The 22,835-nt window shown below is 37.3% G+C and overlaps 1 long non-coding RNA gene across 1 annotated transcript in view; it reads right to left on the bottom strand.

Annotated features, from left to right (window-relative positions):
* The window catches only part of LOC142034038 (uncharacterized), a 42,879-nt gene that overhangs the window by 5,412 nt on the left and 14,632 nt on the right, over positions 1–22,835 (bottom strand). The window contains exon 3 of the long non-coding RNA XR_012651437.1: positions 16,157–16,226. This is a non-coding gene — a long non-coding RNA (uncharacterized LOC142034038). The remainder of the gene's footprint in view (positions 1–16,156; positions 16,227–22,835) is intronic.

Below are 22,835 nucleotides of genomic sequence, written 5' to 3'. Positions count from 1 at the left end.
TCTTTCCTGTAAATTGTCCCTTCTGCTTGTATTTCATTTTTTCTTTGGACATTTTTCAGTTTATTAGAATTGGAAATATTTAAATCAAGTAGAAACGGGGGGGGGGGAAACACATGTATTTACTGTAGTGACCAGAAATATTTTCCCCAGTAGATGTTTATACTTAATAAAACCTTTTGCAGCTCTCTAAAGGCAGGGAACTTAACCTTTCTTTTAACAGTTCAGTGAACAGCTGCAGAATTAAAATTTAGGTTAAATATCTGTGATCTTCCTTTTGATTTATTTAAAGATGCTACCTGTTATGTGAATGAAATCCGTGAGAGCCTCTCCTTAGAGTTTACTGGGAATAAATCAGCCAGGGCACATGCCTGATTTCAAGAGGGACTTGCAGAATACCCCGGTGAGGACAGTGTCTGCATTCCCAGCAATTCTTCACTCTATTCAAAAGCCCAAAGAGGGATGACTGGAGCACTGTGTGATTCATCACGCTTTTGAATAAGTTGAAATATAACATATACTTTATCAAAATTATTTGAACTTCTAATGGCTTAAAATAGTAACATACTCAACATTTGCAACAGATTTTTTTTCCCCATTCCAAGAGAAAGTCAGGAGTACTGCTCTTCTGCTCTGATCCGTTTTCATTAAAATGTTTTAAAGTATATAAAAGAGCTGTTATAGAAAGAAGTTACTACCTTAATCTGTATTTGGCTAATTAAGGATACCCTAAATCTTGTCGGAGCGTTAGTCACAATCTAGTCAAATATAAATGTTTAAAATCATTGGCCTGCATTAGGAGCTTTGTGAGATTTCTAAAATCATTCCACTGTGCTGTCACACATTTGCTAAATATTCCCCCTGTGTTCAGTGCAGACAAGGTTGCTTCGGTATCAAGTTAGAGACTGTTCCCACTCACTACTTTCTTAAGTGTTTGCTCCTATCGGTCATTTTTGTTTGTTTCTGATTTATTTATTTTAACATTGTGAAGTGATCAACACTGGCTTTGCTGTCAGAAGATCCCATTTGTGTATGAATTCTTTACTTTCATTTCATAAGTTTGATTTATGACTTGCCTTTGAACCTATTCATTTTATCTTCTACTAACTGTGAATTTGAGATAGAGCTGTACTAATTTTTCATCTTTTGCTACATAAAGCTTTCTCCTCTATGCTGCCCTTTCATTCCTTGTAAAATGCATAGCCTACAGACTAAGACAGACTGTCTATTCTGCCAGCTAACGATAGCTAATGACACTAATGAATAGATCTAATGTCTGTATGTGCAAATAAAACTCTTCATCATAATGGACATACCAGATTAAAAGTTACAGGGAATTCCTAAATAGAAAGAAATATAAAGACACTTTTAATAAACCACATGCTTATTGAGGGCACCATTTGCCAATTTTGCTTAGCTGGAAAACCACCCAACATCTCTCAGAAGGATCATGAGAACAAATTCATCCTAAAATCTGTGAATAGTTGTTTTTCTTTTAATATCTTTAATGTCAAAATGTATTCAGACTGCTTGAAAACAGTTAAAAATGTCACCCTAAAGCTTTTTCCTACATAATTTGGAAAATCAATTACTAAAAAATAATGAATACAAAAATCACCTGTTTTGCATAGCCCTTATTATATTGGAATGTAAATGTAGTCAAAAGGAGGTAGGTATTTAGTTTGATTAAAAAGAAACCTGAATCTCTAGGCTGAGATTTACAATACTGTTTATATCGTTATGATTGGCTGTAGAAGCAGAGTTACCTTTCTAAACTAAAATTCTTTCAAGACTACATTCCTTTGAATTAACCTCTGTCTTCAGCAGTCCTAAGCAAATTTATTGCATTATTTATTTTTTGATTACTTATTTGGGTGGGCTTATTATGAGGCTGGTTACTTAGATAATAATAAGATTCTGTAGCCATACATGAGAGATGGACTGTAAGATATACCAGCCTAGAGCTAGCTAGGTTCATATTAGCTTCAATTAATTTAATTCAGCAAAGTGTTGGAGAAGTGGTTTTGGAGCAATGTAGGTTTTAGTATTAATGAAATTAAAAAAAAAAAAAAAAAAAGGCACATTGAGATGCCCTTGCCTTGTCCCAGGAAAGATCTTTGCTCAGGTGTTGACTTAAGAAGTTGTATTACAGTTTGGCTTGTGGATTTAAGTAATCACCAGATATATGCTGGGGGTGTGGAGATAGTAAAGGATTGCCAAGAAAAAGATGAGCAATGAAAAGTAAAAAACAGAGAGAGAAGGATATGAAGGGAAATAGAAAGTGAGAAACTTTGCAGGACAGAATGCAAGAAGAAAAAGAAAAAAAAGATTAAAAGAAAAATAAAGAAATTAGCTTTTCTATCTTTCAAAGATTTTGTGGGAGAAAAAAGTCAATGAAACTGAAAGGTATTGAAATTCAAAGGGCTTTTTAATTGGGATGTTCATGAGCAATTCCATAACCCTGGAAATAAATTTTTCCAGATGGACTCTGAACATCATGCCACCATTCTACTTTGGGTAAAAATCCTCTTTAGTAGCAAGTAGCAGACCACAACAGGGTCTGAAAGCAGGATATAAACAAGTAGTTGGTTGGTTGTGCTCCCTCCCTGTCCCAACTTTCAATGTTTCAAAAGCTTCTACACCTGATAAAGAATTAGTCGAATTGCCTAAAAGTTTTTCAAAGTTATTAAAAGTATACAATAATCTGGAAAAGCAAGGCAAAACGAACAAAATAAAGAACAGAAAAGAAATATTGTTTCATTCATCTGAAAATTAGATATAATTATTGATACATTATATCTTTATACTCTGCTATGAAACATTTTATAGAAACAAAAGTCCATGAGTAAGTTTTGCATGGTAAGCAGATATGCAATTAAAGGAAAACAGTTTGTTACTATAACAGCTTCTTATTGACCCTTTTATCGAACATAAGAATCTCAGAAGTACTGTATATTTTAATTGTATTTTACAGAGTTATAAAGTGGACAGAGGAAGTGATACATAAACCTGCTTTTCATATTTAGTTGGAAATACTACACATTCAGTTTCTGAAAAGCAGTCTTCGTTTTTGTTATATTTAAGATCTTCTTCACCCCTTTTGAAAGTCAGCAAATATAAAAAAAAATTAAAAGGTATTTTTTAACAGCTTTCTGGCTCTGTTCCAGATTCCTCCTTTACTGCATGCAGACAATAAGCAGACTTTCCTGCTACTGGTCAAAAACCATATTGTGAAGGTCGCAGGCTTCTTGGTGAATTCTTGTTGCGCCCTAACAGAGCTGAAGGGAAGCCTGTTAATACAGTTACAGCCATGGCTGGAAGAGGTAGCAAAGTGCAAAACCAGACCCAAAGCAGAGTTGGAAAACTCCTCCCAGAGGCTTATCTTTAAAATCATGCTGAGGCCATTCTTGAACAGTCTTGCCAGAACAACGCTGTGTACGTCTTTTAACGTGCACCCCTCGTAATCATGTTGATGCAAAACTCTGTACTTGAAAAGCATGCAACTCTCTGACTCTGTATTCAATAACCATGCACTGTTGTCCAACCACTGCTGAACAACAAACATTTAAAAAAAACACAACAAATGGTCTCTCAATGACTGACTTCTACTAAAGAGTTCAGCACTTCATGATAGCCTTCTCTGAAGCGCAGCAAAGTGTGCTTTTTTTTGGATCCAGGTACCACACATTAGGAAAGCATTATGAACAGGGACTGTTTAATTGGGTTAGGTTTTGTCTAGGTCTAATACAGACATGCTTAGTGTGCGTTTAGCTGAAATAACCCTATTAGGTTTTTCAGTTGCACCAGCGGAGGCCTAGGGGAGCCAAAAAGGCTTGTGCATGTTTGGACAGAATTTTGTGCAAGGTAGGGGAACAAGGCTGATGGGATCTGACAATGCCCAGTGGGGACGGGGTAAATTCATGGAGAGAAGTAGAATTTGAAGTTTAGTCACAGCATAAACAAAGACTCTGTCTTAAATCATCTATCTATCTTTCACTGTGACAGGTCCCCGGAGATGCTTCCCTTCACCTTTGTTAATCACATGCAAAGGATCAGAGTTAGACAAGCAGATAACTGATCTTTGTTGGCTACAAACTAATGCCTTCAAGGTCTGTGCTGCGGCTGCTTTTTCAGAAAATCTGTTAAGCTTATTCTCAGATTCCCTTTATTGGCATTTAGTTCATTGCTACTATCTGTTGGATTATCCATTATTTTTTTTCCAATTAAAGAAATCGTTAACACTCTGTGTCGGGTTTGAAGGGCATTGGGATATTTTTGCAGCCTGCACATTTTAGACATCTGGACAATACTTACTGCAAATGGTCTGGGTGCGGTTGGGGGTTTCTTTTTCCTGTTTTAGATTTATCCTTTTTTAATTAGGGTCACGTATCTTATGCATGTCTTGTCAATATTATAGGAAGGCTTCCTGTCTGTGCCAGTACTGCTGAATCAGGACCAGAGTAAAGGAGGGTTTAGTGGCAAGGAGAATCTAACCTGCCAACCAGCAACGAGGAAAAGAGATTCTGACCCTTCTTTGAGTGTTGGCTGGTGTCTCCCTGGGTCTGGCAGCTAGTCTGCCCAGAGCATATTGCAGAGTTCTCTGAGAAAGACATTAGGAGCTGATCCTGTTTCACCATTGCCTAAGCTTTTATTTTCATCATTGATTATGAATAAGAAGAGGAGATAGGTAGGATAAGATTAATTTAGAAGAGAGGAAAGGCTGCAACAAAAGCAGTATGGAAAAAAATGCAGAAAAGACTTTTCACTGAAATCCTCCATCTTGTGAAGGACGATGTTTGCCTGCTTAGTGTCTATACATAACGCTTGAACCTATTCTGCTGAGGAGACAAGTATCTCAGGTCTGATTTACCCTTCATGAACACATAGTAGGATAGGGCAGGCACGTGTAGGTGTACATGCATGCTATGAAAATATTAGGTCAGTATATGAAAGAATCTGAATTGTCTGACAACACAAAATACAAACTTTGTGCTGGATCCTTACGACTTCTTTTTTTTTTCCTATTGGACCCCTTTTCTGCACTCTCCTTTCCTGACAGCAGTGTTGTAAGGTATGTTGAGCTTCTGCATCCTTTAACTCGCTAAGAGATGACAAATAGAGTATCTCCAAGGAAGACCTAATTTATGGCACAGGAACCGTAAGGAGGTTTGCCTGAACACCAGCCTGGGCATCTCTGGTGCTGCATGACCATACGGCAGTCAGGCAAGTCTGCTTCTAGCAGGTGTGATCAGGCAGCAGGAGGGAGGCCATGAGACTACAAAAGCAGTGGGAAGGGGCAGCTACAAGGATATTTGTGCTCAGTGTGCAGGCCTGGGAAGGTCTGCCTGTGCTGGGAGTTGTTCTGGCTTGGGTTTAGCAGATTCATGGATTTTGGCATTCTGTTGCTGTGGAGAAAGCTGTTATCCCTCCTGACAAATCTTCTTTAGTCATAACAGCAGTTCTCTCTCCTTGACTCTTATTTCAGAAGATGATTTAAGAAAGCATTTAAGAGCTGTAATGAGGACAATAAATGATCCCAATGGAATTGATACGCAAATCTTTTTTTTGTACGTTGTTGAATCAGGTTCTCAAGTCTTATTTCTAACCACAGTGGTAGAACCACAGTTTTCCTACTGCTAACCACTTCCCCCTACCAAAGAGATTTCATTTGGGAGCAACTAATGCTTTCCCAGTAACCTACAGGGTACTCCAGTTGAACATTTCTGTGCTTAGTAAATATGCTAGTCAGTTGCTAAGAAGAGTAATGAATCCTTAAATGTACATAAGAATGATTTATGGCATAATGTGAATTTACAGCCCATTATGGGAAATAATTACATTCCACTAATTACAAAATTTAATAGTCACTTCAGCATAGGGAACAGCAGTATGAGCAAGCAGATTTGCAGCCGTGCACTCAGAAGCGTGAACTACACGAGAAGCAGTTAGCTGAAAATCAGTTTGCCATTTAACCCCAGCTCAATTCAGAGATCTAATTCATGACAAAGTTGTTATTGAATTAGTTCTTTCCATTGTCAAATTTTCTAAAAACCTGGAGGAAATGGGATCGTTAAAGAGACTGACTAGAAGTATATTAAGAAACTTGCTTCATCGTTCTTCAAATCCACCATGTTTCTGATAGAGCTCCTCAGAAGGAAAACCAAGACTTTTACCCATAGCGTGGGTAGTTTTTGTAACAGGTATATAATAATATACTTCATCCTGTGGGGTGCAAAGACACTCCTTTGTCACACACTGTTGCTCACACTGGGCAAGCAGTGTAGGACTTGGTTCTTTCCTTTGAACTGTATAAATGATTAGTAACTGTCAGAATCAGTTTTGTAAATGTGGAGAGAATAAAGCCCAACATGCCTGCTCTGAGATTTTCAGCTGAAAAGTAGACAGTCTTTATTCTACTCTTTGATACCTGATTCACCTGTCAGCCTCTTGACAAGGCTGAACACAGTGGTGCGGTCTGTAGTCTCTACATGTGAGATATGGAACCTAGGAGACAGATTTTGTACTAGGATCTGTTTAATAAAACAGAAAAATTGACAAGGACAATTTTGGTTTAATAGAATAGCATCTAATAGGAAGTGGAACATGTTAACTGAAATAAAGAATTTGATCCAGCTTGCATTATATTTAGGGAACTGAATGTGATGCAAAAAGAAAAGCCACCCATTATGTGGAGTGTTCTGTTTAATCTTCATAGCTCTTGTGGTTTTTAAGAATAGCTGCTTGACAGATTATTTGTTCTGTGTTGGACTCGGGAAAGTAAAACCATCTTTCACTGACCAAAAAAAGTTCGAACTTAACAAGATTCAGATGGCAAGAGCAGATTGTAAGCAAATTGTCAGTCAGTGGGCATATAATGGAAGTATGTGGCAAAACTGTTATTTTTGGATGTATGCATGTTCCAGAAGAGATGTTGTTAAATGATAATACTGTCCAGAGCTGATGAATTTTCTTGGAGAACAAGACAACTTCAAGAGCACAATCAGTTAAACAAAGGCTCATTTAAACACGGCTGCAGCTTTTGATTCTGTAAATTTACAAATTCACATCAGTGTGAAGCTGGGAAAGCAACATTTGAGCTAGTAGTGGATACTAGATGCTCTTCTCATATTCACAGGGTTGCAAATGATGGTCTTGATCTCATCAAGACATAGTAGAAAAGAAGTATACTTTTTTCATAATTATAGAACACCAAAAAATATTTTTATGTGTTTGAAGTCAAAAGCATTACATCAAAACATAAATTCCTTAACTAGTTTCATTGATTGTGCAAACAGCTGATCTGGGATTAAGGTTTTTTTCATTTTTCTTTTTCTTTCTAAGCATACTGCAAATTTAAGATTTTACCAAAGTTTTTTTCCAGCTTTAACAGAAAAAGTAAAAACAGTCTTATGCCACAATGAAAACACATATGCTTAATGCCATTGGGCGTCACTGTTATACCTTTAGCCAAGCTGGTTGATCTAAATGACTTTCATGGAGGCTCATAGACTCCTGTCTCAAAGGCAGATAGGCTGCCCTCATCAAAACACATACTGGCTTTTGGAAAAAAATGGTTATGCATCTATCATGACATTATATTGAGTTTTTAATCTGAATCTGACATTCTGGATTTACTTTGCTCCATCTCCATCTGGGATCATATGATAAAGCAAGCTGAAGAAAGGTGCAGGTAGAATCACCTTGATTCACTAAGGAAACAATCAATAGCAATTTGAGGGCTTTTTTGGTTGGGTTTGGTTTTTTGATGCTGCCTTCTTGAACTATACAATGTGAGCAACCTTTTTGTTTGTTTGGTTTTTTTCCCCCGTGTATCAGAAGGAAAGATGCTGTCTTGGTATTTGAGAAAAAAGAATAGCTATCAAAAAAGTTAACCAATTTCTATTTTGTTCATGTCTATAAACAGCCTGGATCTAACGTCAGAGGAATTGCGAAAGAGTGAAAACAGCATCAGGTCTGCAGTACATATGTGTGCTGACCTTCCCTCCACAGCCCAATTGTCTTCTGGAAGTCAGCATATTCTTCGATCTTGATTCAGCTTGTTCAGTCTCACTCTCTCGCATCTGCTGCTTGCCTAACTTGCTTGCCATGAAATTATCAGTCAAGCAGGAATGCTAAAAATTATCTACCTTTAATTCTCTGTTAGTTAGCTTCCATCAGGTCATATGATTTACAGACCCTATAAGAAAAATGCATTTATTTTCTTTTCTACCTGCTAATCTACATGCAGATTGAGGAAGGTGCACTTCTTCTGTGCAATTTTGGCGTTGGCTATTTATTCAAAGGAGCCTTTCAAAAAATGATAGAAGTAAAAAAAGATGCATAGAAACCAGGAGGGTATTCAGTTATATGATGGTACTTGAACTTCTGTTTTGGAAGTTGAAGTCTAAGGTTATCTTTTCTAATACACACACCTTCCCAGGATTACAAACACAAGGCTAAAGTTGTTTGGTTTTACCTCTGTTTACAAACTGACTGCAGCAAATTGCAATATGCTTGAATAAATATGTTCAATGTTATTTATTTAAATAAATACTTGCAAAACAAGGAGGTCAGATCCTAGGTTTTTCCAAGTAGCTAGAGTACAAATGAGTCTTGGTTTATACCATCTGGCCTGAGATCAGTAGTTCACAACTACTCAACACTTGATATTCAGACTGCTTGCAATGACAAGCAGTCTAAGTGTTGTTTCTGTGTCCTTAAGGGTGACCACCTCTTAGATCAAGGTTTTTGGCATAAAAGGTTAAATAGGAAGATTCTTACAATATTAGGTAGCCTTGCCACTGACTTTCTTTCAAAACTGAAAAATAGCTTTTACTACAACTCCAGCAAAAGCTGCTTACCTTAATGATTGATGCATACAGTCAACAGTTGCTAAATGACACAGTGAGGGACCATTAAAATGAGTTAGCTGATATATGAGCATTGGCCTGAAATTTATGACTGACAGAAAATGGACTGACCAGACTCCAAGACAGCCAGGATTTAAGTTCACAGTTCAGCTATAATTATCACTGCATGATACCGTTAATATTAGGCAACAGTCTTTCCACTCATATTCTGTAGCCTTGGTACTCTTGGGTGTATTTGGGCTTGGTCACATCCTATATAATTAGAACTGCAGAGATCACATGCCTTAAGTATAATCTTATTTTATTATGTAGACTGTTTCTCCTCAGCAAGGAGCTTCTCCTTAGGGCCTTGAACTTAATATTCACTTTAGCTTTACCTAGATTTTTACAGATTAGCGAATATGAAAAACCTAGGAAATCTCTGTGTGAGTTATAAAAGAAATGTGTCCAGGAGTGAGCAGTATAAAAGGGTGTCATACTTCAGAAAACTTAGTCAGGTTACTGCAGCCTGTCTTCCCAACGGCACTGCTGAATAAAGAGTACAGAAGTAATCTTCATTTTGGCATGACAAACTTTTGAGTGCTTGATATTGAACTCTTTGTATTCCTTTTAGCACTCTGTGTTATAAACTCTACTTTCGGCAGATTGCACAATGCCTATTACCAGTGTAGACATTTGACCATACCCACAACCGCACTTTTAGAAGACAGGCATTTGCACCTTACTTGTTAGCAAAGAGTAAGAGTTGATGGGATACTACCATTCAGTAATACAGCAGCGTATGCGTGTTATTATTTATCAAATATTAATTAATTGCACTTATGAGAATTCCTTCTATCTTTACGTGTTATTCCTAAACCTCTATTGCAAATGTAATCGTATCCACAGGTCTTGAAGTACTATCATAACATTTGCTACCAGCACATACTTCTAGTCAAGAATTATTTGACATTAATCCCATATGTAAAAGTTCTGTATACTATTTTGTGGTGAGACTCAGAGCTATAGTATCTGAAGCTCCTTGCATACACATACTTGTGCATGCATGCACACACCACAAATAGAACCACCCAAGATATATGTGCATTCATTTGGGATTATAGAGTTAAATATATTTGGGCCACTGACTTAGCTGGTGTAGAGATCTCATTTTTCATTTAGTATTTATTAAAATGCATAAGTGTTTAGTTGTGTAAGACACCTGTATAATAATTTATTGTAAATTTGTAACTGATTTCAGATGATCTCTACACTTTCAAAGGTAATGGCTCCTGAAAAAAAAAATGTCCCTATATAGCCTGTATCCTTAAGTAACCAAGGTAAAAATGGAGTGTTGCTGGGGTAAAGGAGCATGTATAATTGACCAAGAGAGGGATTATAGAGGGGCTTGAAGTTAAGCTTCTCTTTTGTTGCCCATAAAGTTGTTTACCCCAAGAACCATCCTGCAACCTCTCCTTATTTATTAAACAGTAAATTATATATTAGAAAATATGCTATCTGCACAACTTGGCAGATTTTTATTTTTTTTTACCCTTTCCTGAGGTCACAAACTCAACCAAACTGAACCTTCAATAGACCTGAGAAAATTCATTGTTGGTGCTCATTCACCCTTACTTTAAGAACAGAAGTGAAATCATTAGCTAGTTTCATATATACTTTCAGACAAGCAGCAGATGGTCAGTATAACTGCACTATACCGCTAAATAAAACAGGTCCAAGGACTGTTTTCTTGTAGCTAGATTGATCCTGTCAAAATAACTGCATATCACTTGACCCCTCTGGACCCCATGCAGTGTGTCATGTCCCTAAGACAATATTTGTATATACGTGTGTGTCTGTATGTGTGCGTGTGCTCATTTCTTTTCAGTTGAGAGTGATGTTTTCATAGCATGAAACTGAGGGTTGGCATCACATGTCCCTGAAACTCTGTGCTGTGCGTGTGTGTGTTAGGAACTAACTTCCCTCACTGCGCCACAAGAATTTGGGCAACTTATACCACAAAACAGTTTCCATAGGCAGTGTATGCACAAATGATGAGTGCAAAGCTTTTTTGAATTTGCTAATGCACATAGTAGCTAACTATGAATAATGAACTACTAGGCTAAACATTAATATGCTCATTACCACCTGATGAAATGCCTGATGGGGCTTTACCAGCCAAGCAGTTGTCAATCAAATGGTGATGGGTCAGTCTCCTTTGCTTCTTAGAACGGGCTGATCCTCCCATGTTGCTGAAGTAACATCTTGTGAGTCTCTGCTGTTTTTTCTTACAGTTCTATACATTTTCATGTAAATATTTTTCCTCTTGAATTCTTGAGCTGTTCACGGCTCTTGTCTCAAAAATTAGACAACTTCTTTGTGGTTTTACGTGTTTTATCACGCATAGCCTTACCATATGTACTTTCTTACACCTTAATAATAGTTTCTCAGTAAGAGAGCCACTGTTATGCAGCTCCCTTGCATGGCAGTAGTCCTTGGATCACAGACCCTGAACCACTGACTGAAGCATACAGAGGTGAGGGTACAAAGTGTGCTGGGATACTGCTGAAGAACAGCACATGGTAAAGGGAGCTAAACCTGGTGCAGACTTATCCCTACGATGGGAATTGTCCCTAGGGTGTGCTGCTCCTCAAAACAGAGCCGCGTATTGTCAGGGCCAGTGCTGACTGGCATAGCCAAATCTGTGCCAAGGAGCACAGTTGCAGTTCAGCAGTATGGATGATCGGCTGCTGCAGTGTTGGAGATTGTCCTTGGCACCATTTTCCTTAGAAGTACAGAAAAGGCTTTCAAGGCAGGCCTTGCTTGGGCCAGCTAGAGGCTAGGGACTTCTGGACCTAGTCTTCTGGTTTCCTGAGATCTCTGCATTTCTTTGGTCAGCGTATGCTTTGAATCAGCTGGTGGTTTCCTTGCACTAGAGGAGAAAATCTGATGGAAAGCACCTGAAGGTCAGTGTATTGCAGGCATTTAAAGCCCTTCTGTTTTAGAGAAGCCAGTTATTTCTCTTGTAAATGGAAGTCTTTATTCTCCAGGATGCAGTATTGAGTTTTAGTTCCATACTGTAACATCTGTCCTTTAATCTGTTCAAAGGAAAATTGTTTATTTCACACTGAGACTGAGTGATATTTAGTTTTATTTGGGAAACGTTAACTTGCGTGCTGTTAAAACTGTAATTGGGTTATTACTTCATAACATTTTCAAATTCTTCCTGTTGTCAGCTGAATCATTCATGTGCCAGACCATTTTGTTGAGCTATCCTTTCCTCTTTCTCAGATACCTTACTCCTGCAACCTGAAATGTATGTATCCAAGCTATCGATTGTCTCAAAAATCCATTATTACTAGGTAGATCTCAACAGCATTACAGCTGAAGTTGACAAGCAGATGATGGATTGTTCTCATTAAACACTGATCCTTTAAACAGTGTCCCAAACTTTCAGGGATTAAAATTAGGATCCAAAGTTGGACGAATGGAAGGCTGGAAAGATTAAATCTTCCCATGGCCCAGAACTACTGCCCAGGTAATGACTGAATCATGAATTCTTCACTAGTTTATGAAGTTTTGGAGGCTCCTTGCTTTCGACTGCTCTGGTAAGGGAAAGCCTCAGATCACTTTACTGTTCTATAAAGTGTGTTTTTCACATATAGCAGCATAGAAACAATTTCTAGTCACGTTAAAACCTGCAAGGGCAAATTAACCAAGTTCCCTCTTGCTGTGTATTAATTGCTCTAAATTCTCTTATTAGTTGGGTGGTTTTATGTTACATTGGAGCTTTAGTGTACATATATTCTAAATTATTAACACCACCTTCTTCAGTGTGGGTCAAGAAACTCAAATCATTATTTTTATAGAAAAGAAAAAAATGGTTCTAACCCTGAATGTAGTTTTGAGGAAGTAATTGTTATTTTCCAAAATCTTTTTCACAATGGAAAAAGAGTTACAAGTCGTATCCTCATGAATCTGCCCAAACAGGCATAATGCCTTGACACACTCTAGTAGCTCATGGGAGGTGAAATCTGGCTGGAGACCCCAGATCTCTGGGGAGAGCTTGTACGTGAGGCACTTAAACTATAACTCTGATGATGCATGGCAGTGCCAGGAATTGGATCATGCTAATGTCAAGTATCCTGGTTTTGACTGAAAAATGTCAGCGTTACATCTGGCATCAGACTTTTTTTATTTTTATAGCTGATAAGCTGAGGGCTTTGAAAGGGCTTAATCATTTTAAACTTGGGTTTTTTTTCTGCCACTGTAATCTGATACCACTTCCTTGCATAGTGTTGCTGCACTATTCTTGAGGCATTTTTCTAAACTACTGTAGCTGGACTGCAGACAGAGTAAGCTTTAATGAAAGTTTATTTTAGACCCAGTGCCAAAAGAGGAAAAGAAAAAATGCAATTTTCTGTCAGTCTTTTAAAGGAAATCCACTAACTGGGACTTTTTTCCTTCCTGATTTACTGGTAAGTTTAAATCTCTGTAAATCATTATCGGCCAGTTCTGTTTCAAAAAACAGACACTCACTGCCACCTGCTAGCTGAAGGGGCAAATAAGGCTACTGATGTGGAACAAGAGAGTCTGTGTGCTCTGTGTGGTATGAACTAAACATTTGCAGTGACACATGCCATGGTCCAGGGTAGAGAAAGACCCTGTAAATGATCTGGTACTGCCAAGGTGTGTGACATTTCAGTGAATGGATGACCATCTGTACACAGATGACTTTCTGTGCTTGGAGAACCCCTGGGTCAAGATGGAGTATAATCAAGTCCCACTTGGTAGCTTAAGTTGTTTAAGGATTTTCAGATTCAATCCCTGGCTCAAGTTTTCCCCGATGTGGGTATAAATGCATCTTGAATATTCTGGCTAATGGAGGGATAGACAGCTCTGTGTTTAGAACCCAGTAAAATATCTCTCTTTATCCTCCTGAATACACCTTATGAAAGATTCTTCATCTGTGCACCACTACCTGCCAGGCAAGATACTGTGACATTCCCTCTTCTTCCCTTGAGAGATGTTTTCCTCTTAAAAGGACATGGGGGAAGGGGTTTCAGAGCTGTACTTAAAATGGCACACTTCATAAAGGCATTATGCTTTGATAATCTTTTTCGCAGCACCTTTTTCAACTGAACGGTGCATCAGGCTCCTGTCAGAAAGCCCCTCTTCATCACAAGGCGTGCCGTTCCTCAGCAGGCAGTCCAGCCGTGACACGGAGGAAATAACAGCTTGCCACCTATTCAGAGGTAGAGTCACCTTGGAGGATCTGTGCTACCTTTATTTTTCTCCCTTGAAAATACTGTCTGGTGTACATAAGCCTATTATATATTTTCTTTTCTTCTGAATGACTAGCAAGCTACAATTTGGTTTCACTTACATTGCTGTCAAAAATGCAAACACTTTGGATACAAATCTTAACCTTAAACTGACTTGAAACAAGATGAAACAGTACAAAAGAGGATCAGCAAACAAGCAGAAAAAAAATAGTTTGTTTTTTCTTAAAAGGTGTCTGTCCTTATAGCTAACTATATGTGATAAAGTATGTATGTATTTATTCAGAGTAGTTGTAAATTAGCATTTACTAATATATATTTATTTAGTAGATTATTCCTTTCTATGTGATTTGTATCAAACTTTATCTGAAACTTTGACTTTTATCAGGAAAGCCTAAAAATAGAATTTTAAATTTGCAATTCAAGCTTACAATTTAACGAGTCTGAGCTTTTTGTAGGCATCATATTGCTGGGGTAAAAAAAAAAAGGTTATTCTAAAAAAGGGAAGTGCTATTTTTAATTAGTGAGTTATCTTTCCAGGCTCCAAATTATCCTGGATTATGGGACTACTAGTTCTTACTCTTCATTTACAGCTGTACCATACAAGGAAAACATTTTTTCCAATTTTTCAATTCCTCAGACAATTCTCTAATTTAAATTACTCTCTGAACTGGAATACTTTAATGAACTTACATGCAAAAAAAAATCTAAAGCAAGTTTGTCTGCACAGAGGCTATGGCAGTAAAAACTGGTTTAACTCTTCTAACTGTTTAAACTACCTACTCATATTAGAAACCAGTTTCTAGTATTTTATTGGTTCAAAAATCTTTAAAGATCAACAGATACTATCAGAATTATTTTACTTAAATTTTAGAAAATATAACAAGTAATAGGTAAGGTAGCAAAGTATTCATTATTTTTTAAATTATGCTGATACATTTATCTGAAGTAAAATAAAACACTTTGTTTAAATGAAAATCAATCGAAATACTATATAAATATTTTTATAGTAAAACTAAATGTTTCCTTAACAAAGATTTTTTCAGCAATAGACGCCACATTGCAAACTGTGTATCAATATTGTACATTTACATGTGCTCTGTCTCCCAGAAACTTCATTATCTTCAGCCCAGGTGCATCCACTTTTGAAGAATTTGGAAAAACATCTTCCCCATGAGAAGAAATTAGTTCATTTAAAAAAAAAAAACCAAGCAACTATAAGCCTACTACTCTGTTTAAATTTAGTCTATATGGAGATCGAGGTACACAAACACCATCTGAGAGGTGCTGAAGCTTTTATTCTAAATTCAGATGAACATTAGCACAGCAATAATAATAATAAGGGATTAGCATTGTGTAACGAAGTAGTGAAGTAGTATTTTGCAGCGCAACAGTATCATAGCCACTGTAGTGAGTGATTGCTATGGTTACTCAGAATGGTGTGCACCGTGTGTACGCTGGAGAAGTTATGACAATAAAGCAAGAAGTCATAGGAATTAGCGAGCTCTTCATTATTATCGTTGTAATGGCTCCCCAATGGGCAATGTACACTAGGAAAAAACTCAAACACTCTGAAAAGTAGTTAGTATGAACACACTGGTACCTTTCCCCCTAGGTTAATAATTCACCTATATACATAAGAAGTACTAGAAGGCCCTAATCTATGCTAAACTAAGCAATTTCATTTTATATCTTCTTTTCTTTCTAGAAAAGCCTCTTGATAAAAACATACTAGCTGAACTGCAGGCTACATTCTTTTCTCGCTTGAGTCACTGCAGTGAGACAGGGAAGAAGAAAAAATCCTGGAGGACCTCCTTGAAGGAGAAAAATATTTAAAGTGAAAATGACAGAGAAGCAAAGTTTACAAAAAAAACCCCAACTTTCTTTGCCACCACTGACCACACAACTTTTGCTGTTTGCAACAAAAGTGTAGGACCTTTCTGAGCTCTTCTGCAAGCTTAATGTTGCAGGTCCTTTTGTAACTAAGGTGAAGTTAAAAGAGGTCACAGATGTGCTAAGAAAACTCACTTGCATAAATTCTGCAGCTTTTATCTAGTGACATCCCTTTTGGTGTTTTAGCCTCCATCGTCCCTGAGACCTGCAGGACACAAGACCATGAGTAAGCTCAAAATAAATGGAATAATTCAATACCCTCAACCTTAAATATTCAAAGTTCATAACTTGTCTCCCTCCCCCTATGCTCTCTGCATACTGCAAATTGTTGTGTTTTTTTAATGTAGTGATTTTTTAATTTTTTTTTCCCTAGCTAAATGTGTGGATCCCTGTATTTGCTTGCACAGCAATGTGGTCCCAAAATGTTCTCAGTTCATTGATCTGGAAACATTTTTTTATTAAGTAATGCCAGCAGAGATACTTACAAGCATGTGAGATGCAGTAAATTTCAGGAGACACAGAATAATCTATGAGACTTTGCCACATCATTTCTGGAGTGATTTCTACATATCCCTCAAAATATCCTGGAACACCAATGGATTTGCCTTGCTTTTCTTTTTGCTTTTAAGTCGTAAACATGAGGTCAAATGATTCTTACGCTGAATTATGTTTGCCTTTTCCCATTTATGGTGCATGTGTGTGTTTGTGAGGTGAAATCAAAGCAGCCACGCCTTGGGATAGCAGGATGTCAGGGCACAGTCCCTTGTCTAGTTGCTGTTGAGCCTTAGGAAGGACTTTGCAAGAAAGAAGCTACTTTTACGAAGAATTTTTAAAGCAGGAGGAAGGTTTAGCCAGCTAAGCTCAGAAGGGCATGATAACAACAGAGGAGCTGGTGGTTAGTAAAGTTTTTATAACAAGGTTAAGTAGCAGTACTAAAGTTGTTTAGCACAAAATCCTGTTTCTCCCTCATCCATTAGGTTTCCCTAGCCCGAGTAGCAAACAGGCAGTAGGTAGAGAATTACACCCTTGCAAAAAAATCCCACAAACCAGGAAGAACATTTAGGATGAACCAAGAAAAAGAACAATCTCATTATCTATCAAAAACTTTAGTCCTCTTATAATGAATATTGCATACATTTTTATCAGGCTTTTACTTGTTATATTTTGTTAGTACTGATTTAAAGTATATAAAAAATAGAGCACTTTTTATTTTCTTAAGAAACTGTGAGTTTTAAAACCACCCAAATCTTCATGTAAAGCAATCCAAATGGAGCAATTCATTTTCAAACTACAGCAGGTTGGGCAGTATACTCAGACAGAACTCACGTTTCTTAGAGCTAGAGCATAGTAAATCAACTAGTAGAACATATAGAAGAAGGTAGTATGTTGTTGAGAATCAAAAAATGTGGTTTGGAGTCTCCTATAAATCATCAGGACAGATACTTCAACTTCGTTAGTGCTGAAGTTATGAATTATAATAGAATGCACCAAGAGCGTAATAAAATCCCACCTGGAGAATGGCCTCTTTCAACCCCCATAACCAGAGCGATTCAGTTTTCATAAGCCAATGTTGGAAACTCTATAAAACATTTTGGACATATCTCACAAGGAAGCAGTCAACATTTGCTGACACAATCATTCAAGATGTCTGTCTCAGAAATTAATATCAGAGTTATGTTAACCAAATCATAAAAATCCTGAGATCAAAAATAAGCCATAGAAACAGGAAACATGTAAATGTCTCTTAAACTGTTTTTCTTAAAAAATCAGTCTTTCCTTCTCAGAAGTATACTGCAGTTTATAAAGGTAATATATTCAGGCCAAGGACTGACTTAAAGCTGCAATGTGCTTTCTTTTGCTATTACTAAAGCCTAAAATGTGGTAACTTCTCCTTTTCTAGTTAGGTGTTGTCACTTGTCTTATTTCATATCGCTCCTCATAGCTGCACTCATTCTGCAGTTTAATCAGAAATACACATAACTTTTATGCCTAAGTTGGAAATCAGGGTCAATTATCTCTGTTCAGCTTCTGTTACAAATTCAAAACTAAAGGAAATTTACCATCTGCTGGGCAGAAGTCAGCAGAGCTGCAGGTGAGCACTCATCACCTCCTTTCATCTCTAAAGAAATTTTATGGCTTGAAGACTCCTGCTCCTTCCTTGCTGCAGGTCTCCGCAGAAGCAGCAAGTTATCCCTTTCTCATTTCAGGGACTTCTCTATTGCTAGTAATTCCTATTCAAATGTTTCTGCTTTCCACAAGCTCATCTCTCTTCCCATCCTTAATTTTTGATCAAATGTTAGGAAAGGCATAGGGTTGCGGTTCTTTAATTTTTAGATTTTGTAACAATGAGATACAGGTTGATACGTCCTAAAAAGCATCAAATGCAATTCTTCCTAAGAGATTGGAAGTACAAGGGAAAGAGGCAGCCATGCAACCTCCTGATGAAGCTCTGTGGAGGTCCATTCAGTTTCTGTTAAAACGTGACTGTACTAGCTAGGCTAATTACATCTTACGTACAAAACTGTCTAATTTCAGCTTGAAAAAGCCTTCTGTGGGGGCCTACCAAAACGAAACTGCTGCTTGACTCAGTGGGAGATGTGTGGCAAGACAAGGCTGTCTGCTAATATTTAAAGCTCAGTGGTGAAGAGGAGGGCTTTCTTCAGGCAGAACAAGAAGCTGTAAATAGAAAAATGGCAGGCATTTGAAGAACTATAATATTGCTGAATGCAGGAAAAGATCCATGACAATGAGATTTATTATGCTGTGGAGCAGTCTCCTGGGGCAAGATGTGAAAGCCCCAATCTTTTAGCACAATTTGAAGCATAGGGAACAAAAGAAGATATATTGCATGGGAAAGCCTTGCTCTGACAGGAAGATAAAACAGATGGACTGAGAGATCTTTACAACTGCAAATCTATGATTCTCTGACATGGAGGTCCCTGTTGCTTAATTAGTTCCATTAGTTTCAGCTGAACTGTTATGATGTGGTACTTATTGTGCAAAGTAAAATCGATAGACGTGTGTCTGTACCACACTGTAGGCTACACTGCATGCAGTATAAGATGGAGGGGGAATTCACTAGCAATGTAAAACTGTCACATTAAAAAAAAAAAAAAAAAAGGAAAACTGCTAAAATTTAAAAAGTAGCAAAATATGTCCTGCACAGCATGTTTATACCGGAGAACATAAAACCTTGCTGTTACGCTGTCCAGTATCACTAAGTTCTGTTATCACTCCTTAGAGAGAAATTACAGTTACAATAGTGAGTATCATAAATAGGACACCAATTGCTGACCACCAGTTTCCAGGGAGGAAAATGACACAAGCATATAAACAACTGTGATTTTAATACAGACTAAATTATATATAGTGTTTCTAATATATATAAATTAATGTATAGTGGTTGAGCAAGTTTATTAGTATGGCAATTGTAGTACAGCAATCTAATGTGCAATGGCTCTGTTCAGTCCCTGTTTTAATTTTCAGTGGAGAACTTAAGGGGAACTTAATGGTCATATGTCATGAAATCTTTCTGAAATCCTCAGTTTCTGTTCAGTTCCAGCTCTCCTCTTTAGCGAGCTTCAGCTCAGGCCAGTGAAGAAAGCACTGTTTTCTACCTGGACAATGAAGACAGGTATAAGCTGTCTCTTTCAAATTACAACTGGAAAACTGCCATTAGTAGAAGCTTCTTCTCCTGCCCCCTTTTTTCTTTTTTTTTTTTTTTCCAGTTGCGTGCAAAACCCAAAACAATCTCAAGCAATGGGAACACAAGCCTTTTTGACTCTGAGTCTGCTCAATCAGTAGGGATTTGCATCAGGAAAGAAGATAACTGGTGGCAACAGTCTCCATGTCTGCTCAGTACCTGGCTTCTCAGTTGGGATAACTAGTAGAGGGTGGGACAGTTTTAATGCTATGAATACCTTAGCGAACTGATAATAGGTCATTTCAACAAAAAGTTAAAACAACATAGGATAGTAAATATTTATAGGTTTACTCTCAAATAAGAGTAGTCTTTACTTACTGGAAAAAGATACTGATATTTTCCTTGAGAAACAGAGGGTTTACTCCTACATAATTGGAGAATTCTTTAATATTCTAGACTACCTATTTCATTGCATGTACAATAGTTCTATCCTTTATGAGCACTGACAGAACAGCTGCATTTTGCTACTTCCACAGACAGGAAAAGATAGAGAAATCAGAGTGTATCTCTAGTTTGAGCTGAGAGCTCATTTCTAGTCTTGTTTGCTGCACATTTTTTATGGAACTTTTTGTCAGCCTGTGCTTGGTCTGCTGGTAAAGTGAGTTTAATGGCTGTTGCGGGGTGGTGAGTTTCCAGGTCCCATTGCTTGAAAAACACCTAGAATGCTTGCATTAAGGAACTTCAGAGTATTGTATTATAGTGATCACTATCAGGCTTAGTCACATCACTTAGACCTAATAGAATTGTCTGAGTGTAGCTCATCTGAATTGCAGGCCATAGATTCTTAGTATGTTTAGAATTTGTTTATTGATACTTGATTTTAAAAAAGTGACTTAGATAAATAATGCAGTAAGTAACATGAAAAATAAGAAAGTAAGGTTTCCTCAGATTACCAATTTTACTGCTCTTTTTCTTAGAAAATATTTATTTCATTTGCCTATTTGTAAATCAGGATAATGATTGCAGTGTGCTTTCAATTTTTAAAAAGTCTTTATTTAAAAATTTGGATTTTCAGCCTTGCATTCTTATCACATTTAACCTGCCATGAGAATTCAAAATATTAAAGGATACAGATCTTTAATGAATGTAAGTTATTTTTTCTTATAACTTAATTGCCCAGATCATTTTGATGCTTCAAGGCAATGTTTGAGCAGCTGTGAGAAAAATTTGCATGTCCACAGAGTGCAATATTGTACACAGTACAGGCATCTGCAGGGAAAGCCAGCCCAGCTGAATGTACTTACAGCTCTGCTCAGTTAAATAAGGTGTGTACTCTGCAAAAATGTGCTGTTCTACAAATAACTTAAACTGCTTTGCAAGATGGATGACTATGTAAAGAGATGACCTGCTTGCATATCTTTGGGCTTCGTGCCAAAAGAGATTTGGATATTACAAATCATCTAATATCTTTTACAATGCTTGGAAGGTTAGAATGGCATCCAATTTGAGCAGTTGTTTGGAGAAAGATGCCAAATTTTGTCTCAGTGACATAAAATACCTTAGCATGAAGAAAGTACAGTAATAAAACAGTAAGAGAAAGAGATAAACTGAGACCTATTACAGAAAAGAAAATGACATCTCTTTCTATTTATTGCAGGTGCTGTGTTTGACAACTCTGGAAGATGCTCTTTTTAAGGCAATCTTTTCCTAACCTTAATTAGGTAAGTGGTATATCCTGTTCTGGAAACACATATTTAATTTCATCAGTATGTCAAGCAGAGGCCAGATGGCTTTAATAGGAGACAGTAGAGAAATATAAAATGAACCACAGCTTTAGACTCTTAAATCTGCTTCTAACAGGCTGTCCTACAAAATGAAGGTGCCCTAGATTGAGCTGCTGAACAGTTTTAAGACTCAGTGCAGGCTTTTTGCCCAATGCCATTTAGCTGAGGTCATGGACGTGCATCCTCCCCCAGGCACAGATGTGTTTGCTGACAGAGCAGCCGTCAGCCCTCTTTCAGTGAGGAGCTTAGCCCTGCTTCTTTGCTTGTGGTTACCACCACAGCAGACCCAGCAGATGATGTGAGCACTCTCTCGCACATTTCAATGAGTATGAGCTGCATCAGTTTGAATGGTTGAATGAGAAAGTTTTGCTAATATTGGCTAATTTTCATTCATTACCCTAGAGGGGAAGGGGAAGAAAGGGGGGAAGGCAATCCCCCTTTTTTCCAGAACTGTATCTCCACAGTAAGTTGTATTGATCCCCAACAAGGGACACTCCTACAGCCCCATCGTAAATGGCAATATTCTCATGTATCCTACATGACAAGATTAAAGTAGTGCCTGCATGCAGCAGTCACCACAAAGTTTTCCTGTACTCTTCCCCACGGTACTGGTTCTTATAGTAATGGCTGGAAAGCTTCTGAGGATGGCAAAAAACAATTTTGTAGCCAAATGGTAGGAGAAAATAAAGCCTAAAGAGGTGAAATAACCAAAGTGGCCTAAGAGATACAGATAAAGATAGATCCAAAAATCAAATGCCCAGAATCACAGCTCATTATCTTAACCATTTTTTGTCACAGCATTTTTCGATTTTCCTGAGAGTACCTATCCCATCACTAGTGAACTTCTATGGAGTAAACAAATGTATTTTCATTTGCATCAAATAAAACTTGTGACTAGGCCAAGGAAACGTAAGTGATTTGACTAAAAACATACCCAGCGTCTGGGACAGAGTTGTAGTAGGAAAATAGGCATTTCACCTCTTTGTTTGTAGCATTATTTTTGGCAACTCCAAATTTCCTTAGACACCTGTAAATTATGATTTCTCCTGAACACTTTTGAGAAACAACTAACAGTAATTATTTTGAACTACTGACTTCACTTTATTCTTGTAGCTGAAACGATTGGCTTACATCCACTTGCAATATTTCCAGCTTTGCTCCATTTATATTACCTTCTATTTTATATACTTCTGACTGTTATTTTCCATAATTACTAAATGCCAGTACAATTTATGTTATTAATCTGGAAACCTATTTGTTTTTATTTTGATTTAACATTACAACTTTGGGTTCTGCTAGTTTCTTAACATTACTTCATTTTTTAAAGTATGAGGAAATATTTTTGAAGTACTATAGATACTTAATTCCAGTTGTTCTTTCAGTGAGT

The sequence above is a fragment of the Buteo buteo genome, chromosome 8 (genome assembly GCF_964188355.1).
Source record: "Buteo buteo chromosome 8, bButBut1.hap1.1, whole genome shotgun sequence".
Lineage (NCBI taxonomy): Eukaryota > Metazoa > Chordata > Aves > Accipitriformes > Accipitridae > Buteo > Buteo buteo.
Note: the sequence above shows the minus strand (reverse complement) of the source record. Positions and strands in the feature narration are given on the sequence as shown.